The sequence below is a fragment of the Schistocerca cancellata genome, chromosome 9, assembly GCF_023864275.1.
Source record: "Schistocerca cancellata isolate TAMUIC-IGC-003103 chromosome 9, iqSchCanc2.1, whole genome shotgun sequence".
NCBI lineage: Eukaryota > Metazoa > Arthropoda > Insecta > Orthoptera > Acrididae > Schistocerca > Schistocerca cancellata.
Window position 1 is genome coordinate 176,915,011 of NC_064634.1, and position 12,025 is coordinate 176,927,035.

The following is a 12,025-nucleotide window of genomic DNA, read 5'->3' on the forward strand; positions in this document are numbered from 1 at the left end:
GAGGATCTGGTTGGACAGATAGTAGCAGCAGCAGGAACAATTCAGGATACTCCTGGGATTTTTGCCCGTGTCAGACAGAACATGATCCGATGGTGTGACCTTTGTTTACGTGTCAATGGAGGCATTCTTGAAAATCTACTGTAATTGAAATTGGGTTGTGTTAATCTATGGTCTCTTGGTCATAAAAAATGGAAAAGTGTTAGTTGGTTTAATTGATTTGCGCCAGAAAAATCTTCCTCTGCCGGTTTAAATAGTCCTCACAGGAAAGCATTACGGAAAAGTATTTGATTTGATGTTCGCTACAACCTCCCAGAGTTTGTCTGTTTAAATACTTTTCTTCCTGTATATTGCACTGAGACTTAAGCAGATCGTTAAATTTTCTAAATTCAAAACTAATGAGAATGGCTGACAGTAACAATGGAGTAATATAATCTCAGACAATAACTCAGTAGTACGTCTACTCGATCGAAATACTAGGAGCAGAGTTCTCTTACACAGCTTGTCAATCGTTCATTAGCAGAATAGAGAGAGAGGTCCTGCGCGCCACAGAGCGCAAAGCTTCTTTCTCGCAATCAAAACGCAGCGACTGACCATTATGAACAAAAAATTCTTAATGTTTACACAATTTGCGTGTCACCGTGCACTGTGGCACCAAGTTCGAAAATCACGCTGTTTTCACTGGCATGTCATTCGTAAATTTAAACAGTCGCAAGTTAAAGTTGGCACTTTCAGAGTTTCGGTGCCACACCAGCAGCCGTCTATATGGCACCGTGCTCACGGCCATGTATGGAGAGCCATACTGCGGCCTTTCACAGCTACGCGACACGGGCCGTTGTGCAAACGGCACACGGTACCCGTGATGCAGCCTGGCTCATTCACTGCAGAGGACGGCTGCCGTGTAGGTTAGGGTAGGGTAGGGTAGTGGGGGTTCAGTAAACATTGGCGCCTTCACATCTGTCAGGCACAGAGAACACTTTAGCCTTCGAGGCAAAAACAGCGTTTGCATCAGATTATTCGTTCTACTATTATTTCTCTTTCTATTTGTTTTCATAACTACTTCTTGTAGGCCTACACATGGACTGGGAAATGGACACTAAGCGATTAATTTCTTTAGTGGAAGAACGGCCAGTTCTGTGATCCAGAACTCCAGAAAATTACACGGACAATATTCAAACAGGAAATACGTTGATCGGCATAGCCAAGGGTCTATGAGGGTCATTTCAAAGCATGACCACGATCAAAAAACAAATTTCGTAAGTAGATTGTTAAAACACTTAAAGAGGTTTTTTGTGCTATTTTCAAAAATGTTTTACACTGAATGGAGTTGAAAAAATCTTTCCAGAAATCATATCTTAGAACACAGACAGTTTACAGACGCAACTGGAGTCAAAAGGTAATCCATCATCCTGTTCCTTGCATTATTTGCTTAAATTTCTCCACGAACCTGCCTAGCTGCCTGCAGACATTCAAATCCGGTTATGAGTAATGTATCTTTAGTTTCACAGCCATCTCTCTCAAACACAAAACTATGCAAGATGACACAGACTTCTAAAGTATCTACAGAAAACTCAGGATCCAAATTCAAAGATCTTTGAAAAATTCTCCATTTCTTACTCAAAAGGCGCATTCTGCGTACCTTAGAGCGTTGGAAATACGGTAATTGTAAATTATCTTGGCAGTTATAAATGTATTCACTCCATGTGGTCGAAGGAGGTCTTAGTGCAATCCAAAAGGCTCCTCCCTCCCGAAAATGTATGGTATCTTGTGGCCCGTTGTGCCAGAAAGACATTCATCTTCAGGAATTTCTAGTTATTTAGTTACCAGTGATTTCCACAATGAGAAAAGCTGGTATTTAGTTATCTTCCCCTTCCTGGGAATTACTGCTGATAGCATTTTGGATATTGACTGTACATACTTTTTGGTGACTGCAGAGTTCATATTTCTCCACTCTTTTAGAAAATGTTCTTTTAGATGGTCCTTACTTCTGATCTGATGTTTTCTAATGCGATCTTAGAGTTCATTTCAGATGTTCTCTATGGGATTTGAATCTGGCGATCGGAGCGGCATCTTTAAATTGTGGAGAGAGTTGTACGCGATCCAAGGCCACAGAATTTTCGCAGTACGCTTTGGATCGTACTCCTGCTAGAAGTAATAATCATTTCTTGATCACACACATTCTGCACTCTTCTTAAGATCTTTAAATGAACACACCGCCATTTGACGGTATTGTTGTTTATTTAATTACGACCCAGGTTTCGGGCTTTTATGCCATTTTCAAGTGACTGAGTTTATGTCATTAACACATATTACAGGAAATGAAGGTCAAATTGTCCATAAATTAAGAAAAATATTGTCTCCCCACGAAATGGTGATTTTCAAACTGGAATTTCGTGGGGAACCAATATGTTTCTTAATTTATGACCAATTCTGACCTTGATGTCCTGCAATATATGTTAATGACATAAACTCAATCACTTGAAAATGGCATAAAAGGCTGAAACCTGGTCGTAATTAAATCAACAACAATACAGTCAAATGGCGGTGAGTTCTTTTAAAAATTACTGTATGGCTATTACTCATCAACAGCTGGAACTTGTTAAGATTGTTTCCAAGAATAATCTTGTATTCAAACTCGTCTATGATCGCATTGGTGAACACCAGTTGAGTTCCTCAACGCCTGGTGAAGCTATACAGCCCTATAATGTGACACTGATGTCTCCATGTCACACTGTAGCTACCATATTCTTAAGTTCCCATTCTGTATTTCGTAGCCACCACACTGTAACACGCCCATCCCACTTGTATACACATAGTTGCTCTAGTCCGACCGGATAACATTTCCAAAAGTTCTGCTGGGTTCACCACATACTGGTTAGAAAATTCTAGACGATTTTCTTGATTTACGCCATTGACATATGGTTTCTACCTAACAACATGGGCATTGCCATCGGCACTTCTTAAATATCGTTCAGAGCATTATTTATAGCGTCCTCTAATTTCAGATGCCATCACCCTTAGACTCTGCTTCATCATTTTTATTATTTGCCTCCTGTCTCTGCTAGTAGGTTTGTCAGGAGCGCGGCATCTCGGCTTATTTGGAGCAGTATTGGGCTGTTTGAGGTGCTGAATGATGGGGACCGTAGGAGCATGAACGCTTACGAATACATCACAACTGCGCGTTCGTAGTATGAATACAGCGGCTGTGGGGTGGTGGTATAAGGCATTCAATCAATTGTTTCTCTAGATATTTGCGTTCTTTCAAAAACTTAAGTCATCCTGTAAGTGGGACTACGGGATAAATACTGTATAGAGTAGGTTATTATGACATTAGACTTATGATACCTTAAGTAAAGATTCTGAGACACACATCGATGTTTATATGTTTACAAACTCAACACTACTATAGATAATGTTTATATGTTTACAAATTCAAAGTTACTAATTGAATATTACGTTGTTTGTAATACATAGGCTTTAAAGTCCCTCTGAAGTTAGGCGATCACAGTTAGCCACAAGATCATAAAAAAAGTTCTAGATGTCCCAGATATCAGTATACACGTCCAGATCAACTTAAATCCAGGTCACCCTTACGGAAAATCGTCGGAAAACTGCAAGGCCTCGACTCGAAGACAGTCTGAAAAGGTCTGTGAGCTGTAAGTGGACGTAAGAGCAGAAACTTGGTGTGCGACCCTAATAAGAAGGGCGATGGATACAACCTCCCGAGGAAATTGTGGGAAACTTTAAACCGTGTCAGGGAGAGTGTAAGCAACAGATAAACAAATGTGACTTGTCGGACAGGCTTGAATGTGAGTGCGGGGAAATTCAACAATGGACTATTTACTTGTGTGTGGCTATGTGTGTGGCTATGAGGGAGATCCGAAGTACATTGAAAGATACTCTGACTCAGCCACAGAATGGCTCCAGAATAATTGTAATATTGTATGGTATTATAAGAACATATGTCAATAACTGTGTAATTAAGTATAGAGCAATTAGAGTATTTTAGTTAATATATTATTTGATGAACGCCTTTGCAAATGCCGAACGAGCAAGCAAATTAAGATTTTAAAGTATTACGTTATTCGAATACTTCTATTTGACTCGGTACATCGAATTTCATTGGTTCACAGTTCGAATACGGTCACCATCAACAGCTCCAGTGCAATGGGGAAAATTTGCTTTCAATAAGAAATTGTGAGCTACTGTTTGACAATGAGCTTTCGTAAATAGGGAAGGAATAAAATGAAGCTTCTGCGCCGTGCCTTGCGCAACAGTGAATGTGAAACTATGGCGGCGGTATGCCGTTTGCGCGGTGCCGTTTCGACGACTGCCCGGTAAGTATAACATAGGCCTCCGAGCGAGGGAAACTCCCCATCGCATCCCCCTCAGTCAGAAGAGGGCGCAGTGGACAGCCCATCAGAAATTGAACACAGATCAAGCCAGAAAACAGAAAGTGTAATGCACTGTGAAAAAAAGCAAAATTTCGCTGTTCGCTTTATTCAAGTTTGTGTCTTTGTCGTGGTGTAAAGTCCGTTTGAAACAGCGAGGTGTATGGTAGGGACTTACAATGACAGTTGATGGTCAACAACTACCCTATTAGCAGTTGAAAGCAAGTGGCTTTCGAGTGAGAACGCGAACTTCTGACGATAAATCAACCGAATCTTCCATTGAAAACACGTTTGGTATGTTATACACAGCATTAGTGACGGTAAGTGTGTCATATGATACGAATCTTTGGTCGACGCATCTAATTTACGACTGGCAAGTGTGTGAGAATCGCCTCCTTGCCCGATACAGATGTTCTTGTGAATGTGACCACTCCCAACGAAATGATGAGAATATAATTGTTTGTCAAATAAGCTGCAACAAATGAAGGCAACAGTTTCTCTGTGCTCTGTCAGAACATATGTTTTTAACGTTTCGAGGGTTTCGTTCCAGTTTGGAAGTCTTGACTCTTCAGTTCGTTTATTGTAACATAGTTCGCACCCCTTTATTTGTTGTTTTCATTTCTGTGAGACGTCTATGAGATATCTCCCCTGCTCTCACTATTCATCATATTTACTTGCGACGGTAACGTATTCTTACCACATGACTCACATTCTATAACCAATGTATAGTGTGACAACCGCCGAGGCGACAGAAAGAGAACAAACATTTCAATGATCGAGGCAGCTTTGAACAAGGCTCATCCGCTTGGCAGTCCAACACCATGACCATTTGCCCAAGGCACCGATGCCCTTTCAGGCTGCACTTTATTATTCTTCTTGTTCTTGGACCATTCACTATTTCTATTTTGCTTTTTTTCGCAGTTCACTACATCTTGCTCCAGAAGTTGGACCAACACGGAATACGGGGAATAGCTCACAATTGGTTCAGCTCTTACTTTAGCAACAGGCAGCAAAAGGTAATTACTCAAACGTCGATAACTGCTGTGATGTGGGGTCTCAGTGGGGTACTGTCAAGTGGGGGGTGCCCCAGGGATCAGTGTTGGGGCCACTCCTGTTCCTTATTTATATAAGTGATATGCCCTCTAGTATTACAGGTAACTCTAAAATATTCCTGTTTGCTGATGACACGAGCTTTGTAGTATAGGATGTTGTGTGCAATATTGGATCGGTTTTAAATAGTGCAGTGCATGACCCAAGTTCATGGGTTGTAGAAAATAAACTAACGCTAAATCACAGTAAGACTCAGTTTTTACAGTTTCTAACAAAAAAATTTAACAAAACCTGACTTTTGATTTCACAGAACGGGTATATGATTAGTGAAACTGAACAGTTCAAATTTCTAGGTGTTGAAATAGATAGTAAGCTGTCGTGAAAAGGACCTTCTACAAAGACTTAATACTGCCTTTTTTACTATTCGAACGGTATCAAAAGTGAGTGATCGTTCGACAAGAAAATTATTCTACTTTGCTTATTTTCATTCGCTTATGTAGTATGGTATTATATTTTGGGGTAACTCTTCCCTTTCTAAAGGATATTTTTGGCTCAGAAAAAGGTGGTTCGGGCAATAAGTGGTGTGAGTTCATGAACCTCTTGTCGACCTCTGTTCAGGAGTCTGGGTGTTTTGACATTGGCCTCTCAATATGTATATTCCTTATTGTCGTTTCTTGTAATCAACATTAGTTTATTCCCAAGAATAAGCAGCTTTCATTCGGTTAATACTCGGCAGAAATCAAACCTGCATTTGGATCGGACTTCCTTAACTTTTGTGCAAAAGGTGTGCAGTATACTGCTGCATCCATTTTCAATAAGCTGCCACTCGAATTCAAAAATTTTAACAGCAATCCAAGCGATTTCAAATCGAAACTGATGAGTTTTCTATTCTGTTGATTAGTTCCTTGAAAAATTAAGCTGGTTCTTACTGTATTGCTGATAGCGTTTACTTAAACGTATGGATTGACTTTTTTCAGGTCCATGAACATTTATTTTTATCTGTTATTCTTTTAGGTTGTAATTTCATGTACTGACACGTTCCCTGACCTTGGAGATTTTCTCCTCAATTTGGTCCTACGGAACTTTACGTGGAAATAAATAAATATAAATGAAATCTTCTTCCTGTTTTCATGCTTGACCTGTGGTCAGTTTTAGACGGACTATCCACTGTACAGTCTTATCACTAAATCTGAGGGTGATGCGATGGGGAGTTTCCCTTGTAAAGTGAGGTGCAAGACCCGGTGAGCGCGCCGGATGGACCCCTTGCTCGCGCTTCCACGAGGGCGCCCCAGCCAGCGCGGCGGCTCGCGGACTGAGGAAGTCCGCGAAGAGCCCGTGGCCCCCGCACGGCCGGCAGATCGATGCGCCGCGCTCCCGCGTCACTGTGACGTCAGCACGCGCCGCCACGGTCCCCGGCCCGGCGCAGACCCTCCTGGGCCCAAGAGGAGGGGACGCGGGCAACGCCGAAACCTCGCCGAGCTTCCAGGGGCCAGCCGCGACGGACTGACTACTCGAGGACCGCGCTCGGCGGTGGACTCTCACTGAGCACGCATTGTTCTCCCGCCACAACGTGGCTGGGGAGACTTTCTCGGCTCGGCGGTCAAGGTCCATTCTGTAGAAAGAGTCTCCTCTTCGGGCGAGCACATATGCCGACGTATGCGCATCGAGCAGATTAGATCCTGGAAGGTTTCCTAAATGCCACTCTTCTTCTTCGTCGTCGTCTTCTTCTCGTGCTTTTGTGTCGCACGTTGCACAGGTTCGGTATGGTTACTAACAGATGTTGCACCATTAACTTAAGGGATGTACCAGATCCCCTTCCGGTAATTTCCGAGATCACTTGTTTCCCTTCCAGATACAAATTTTCCTTCTGGAAAAGGTTCATCAAGAACAGCCGCAGATGTGGGAGATCTCACAACAGTCCAAAGATAGACCCATGCCGAAATACAACCGAGTATTCCACGGAAAACCTGGACCCCCAATTCTAACTATCTAGACAACATACTATAAGTAGCCTGTAACTCGCATCCCACTGCGTCATGGACGTTACCTTTCAGGTCTTTATAGGATCAAAGTTCAGCCATCTCTGGTACTGCGAAGTCCACGTAACTGAGATTGCAGACAACCATGTGATACTAGGAAGTTCACACTGTGATAGACAACACCCGCAGTTACTTTAGGTCTTCGTCACAGCAAGAATTTCCCAAGCTACATCTGTGGCAGACGTATTTCGACAGCTGTCCATAATGGAAGATGTCAGTATTGCCCAATTTCTGCACGAAGGCGATATCCAGTTATAACTCGGACTCAAAGTATAGTTCGTATATACGGACTGTGTTGAGTGAACGTACAAAGTGTGCGATTACGTTTACTTGAAATTACTGTTATTCAAAATGCCTAAGCTGTATATATGGTATTGTTTACCAGATCCGTAGTTATTCACTTCTCTGTCTGAATAGTTAATGCCAAAGGGCAATAAATTTTTAAAAAAGCTCTTACAAGTGACATATGTCGAACGGACGACTCTAATGGCGGCAAATATCGATTTTCTTTACATAGCTGGCAACAACAACGCCAGAGCTGACAGTAATTCAACTTAATTTGCTCAGTATCCAGATCATCATCATCGACAATTCCACGTTTGTGCGCGCAGCCGGGAGATACCATTTTTTGCCATACTCAGGGTACACTGTAGCTATATCATCGCGGAAAACTGAGAGCGTCTCGCAAGCAAGCTAATTGTCACCCAACAGCGATAATGCAGTTACTGAAATACATAAAGATCATCACAATGACATAAAACACCCATAGTAATAACAAACGCAATTTTTTGGTCATCAAGTTTCTGGAGCAGTGATTTCTAACGTATATTCCTTAGTACAGAAAGAGACTAAAATAATACTCTACTGCATCGTCAATTTACTTCTGTCACGCCACTTGCTGCCCATGACTGTAATTCTTTTGTGACATTTAGTACAATATACGACAATCGAAACTGGGAATCAATATCGGTTATTTTTCCTACAAAGTTTCACTTCTGTCTTCCCATGACAATCCACTTAATTCCTAAAATCGTGATTCGGTGATGTATGATTTCCCCAAAAGAAGCCTAATCCACCTTCCACAGAACAATGTCTCGGAATTAACTCCCACCTTGTAGGGGAATTCCGATACCACACTGCACCGGCTACAATTTACTCACTTTGCTACAGCAGTATGTTATGTTGTCATCGCGATAAATAATTGTTTATTTATTTATTAACATTATAGAGTGACCCACGGCCTTGGTAACTATGGTGGGTCATTTGCTACTAAACACTGGTAACAAAGATGCAGAGAGAGACTTCGTCTTTGTCTGCACTTTCTGTTAGTGCAGTTATTTTTCGTCTCTTTTACATAATTACATTGTTAACTTAAAAAAAACACATGATACATAAAGTACACTATGTGATGAAAAGTATCCGGACACCTGGCTCAATATGACTTACAAGCTCGCGGCGCCCTCCATCGGTAATGCTGGAATTCAGTATGGTGTTGGCCCACCCTTAGCCTTGATGATAGCTTCAACTCTAGCAGGCATAGGTTCGGGTAGGTACTGGAAGGTTTCTTGGGGAGTTGTAGCCCATTCTTCACAGAGTGCTGCACTGAGGAGAGGTATCCATATCGGTCGGTGAAGCCTCGCACGAAGTCGGCGTTCGAAAACAGCCCAAAGGTGTTCTACAGGGTTCGGGTCAGGACTCTGTGGAGGCCAGTCCGTTACAGGGATGTTATTGTCGAGTAACACTGCACCACAGGCCGTGCACTATGAACAGGTACTCGATCGTGTTGAAAGACGCAAACGCCATTCCCGAATTGCTCTTCAACAGTGGGAAGCAAGAAGGTGCTTAAAACATCAATGTAGGCCTGTGCTGTGATAGTTCCACGCAAAACAAGAAGGGGTTCAAGCCCCCTCCATGAAAAACACGACCATACCATAAAACCACTGCCTCCGAATTTTACTGTTGGCACTACAAACGCTGGCAGATGACGTTCACCGGGTATTTGTCATACCCAAACCCTGCTATCGGATGGCCACATCGTGTAGCGTGATTCGTCATTCCACACAACGTTTCTCCACTGTTCAATTGTCCAATGTTTACGCTGTTTACACCAAGGGAGGCGTCGTTCGGTCTTTACTGGCGTGATATGTTGCGTATGAAGAGCCGCTCGACCATGAAATCCAAGTTTTCTCACCTCCAGCCTAACGGTCATAGCAACTGGATCCTGATGCAGTTTGGAATTCCTCTGTGATGGTCTGTATGGATGTCTGCCTATTACACATTACTACCCTCATCAACTGTCGGTGGTCTCTGTGGGAACAGTGGACCTATGGATATTTAGGAGTGTGGAAACCTCGGGTACAGACGTATGGATCAAGTGGCACCCAATCACCTGACCACGTTCGAAGTCCATGAGTTCCTCGGAGCGCCCCATTCGCGCTCTCTCACGATGTCTAACGGCTACTGAGGTCGCCAATATGTAATACCAGGCAGTAGGTGGCATCACAATGCTCCTAATATGAAAAACGTATGTTTTGGTGGTGTCCGGATATTTTTGATCCCATAGTGTACATTTTGGAAAAGAAAAAAAAATTATTATGTTCTTAAGAAGAAAATAATAGAGAGTAAGGATGATTTTGATTATAAAAGAGGTCCCTTTACCTAGCTATTTCAAGTGGGAGGGCTTCAATAAACACTTCGAACCTCATCTAAATTAGCAAATAGACGTTGATAAAACCGACAAACTGCAGGGACGCATTCCTGGTTGGAAATGGAGGAAAAAAACGTCTTATGAACATATTTTCAGAAATGCATTATTACCACGGTATGTGACGCTGACGAATGATAATTCCTCTGACCACTTGCCGTGTGTTCCTTGCGTGTTGAGGGTGTGTGATTGACGCAGCGTACTGTGAGCAGCAGAATGGTCGGGTATTCATGTCGGGAAGAAGCCGATATGGCGTCTGCGTAAGGCCAAGCAAATGGAAACGGTCAAGAGGCAGCACTGTTGTACCAAAATGAGTACTCTCGCACACACCAACCATATTACACCACATCTCAAGCCCTTTGGACGATTGTGTGACCATGGGACCTATCAGACAGACGAACGTCCAAGGAGGAGGCGGACTGTGCGTACGGCAGATTTGGAACAACGAGTTCTAAAGGACACTGAGACGAACCGCACTACAAGTTCCAGGCAAGTGGCCCACCAAAATGGTGTAAACCAAAATACTTTTATATGCTGCATGGCACTGCATCCCATGGAGGTCACTTTGAACATCTGTTATACCGTGGGTGCGATGCAGCTCTGTGCCTCGTTCCGGGACGATATATACAGGGTGTTACAAAAAGGTACGGTCAAATTTTTAGGAAACATTCCTCATACACAAAGAAAGGAAATATTTAATGTGGACATGTGTCCGCAAACGCTTACTTTCCATGTTAGAGCTCATTTTATTACTTCTCTTCAAATCACATTAATGATGGAATGGAAACACACAGCAACAGAACGTACCAGCGTGACTTCAAACACTTAGTTACAGGAAATGTTCAAAATGTCCTCCGTTAGCGAGAATACATGCATCCACCCTCCGTCGCATGGAATCCCGGATGTGCTGATGCAGCCCTGGAGAATGGCGTATTGTATCACAGCCGTCCACAATACGACCACGAAGAGTCTCTACATTCGGTACCGGGGTTGCGTAGACAAGAGCTTTCAAATGCCCCCATAAATGAAATTCAAGAAGGTTGAGGTCAGGAGAGCGTGGAGGCCATGGAATTGCCCGCCTCTACCAATCCATCGGTCACCAAATCTGTTGTTGAGAAGCGTACGAACACTTCGACTGAAATGTGCAGGAGCTCCATCGTGCATGAACCACATGCTGTGTCGTACTTGTAAAGGCACATGTTCTAGCAGCACAGGTAGAGTATCCCGTATGAAATCATGGTAACGTGCTCCATTGAGCGTAGGTGGAAGAACATGGGGCCCAATCAAGACATCTCCGACAATGCCTGCCCAAACGTTCACAGAAAATCTGTGTTGATGACGTGATTGCACAATTGCGTGCGGATTCTCGTCAGCCCACACATGTTGATTGTGAAAATTTACAATTTGATCACGTTGAAATGAAGCCTCATCCGTAAAGAGAACATTTGCACTGAAATGAGTATTGACACATTGCTGGATGAACCATTCGCAGAAGTGTACCCGTGGAGGCCAATCAGCTGCTGATAGTGCCTGCACAAGCTGTACATGGTACGGAAACAACTGGTGCTCCCGTAGCACTCTCCATACAGTGACGAGGTCAACGTTACCTTGTAGAGCAGCAACTTCTCTGATGCTGACATTAGGGTTATCGTCAACTGCGCGAAGAATTGCCTCGTCCATTGCAGGTGTCCTCGTCGTTCTAGGTCTTCCCCAGTCGCGAGTCATAGGCTGGAATGTCCCGTGCTCCCTAAGACGCCGATCAATTGCTTCGAACGTCTTGCTGTCGGGACACCTTCGTTCTGGAAATCTGTCTCGATACAAACGTACCACGCCACGGCTATTGC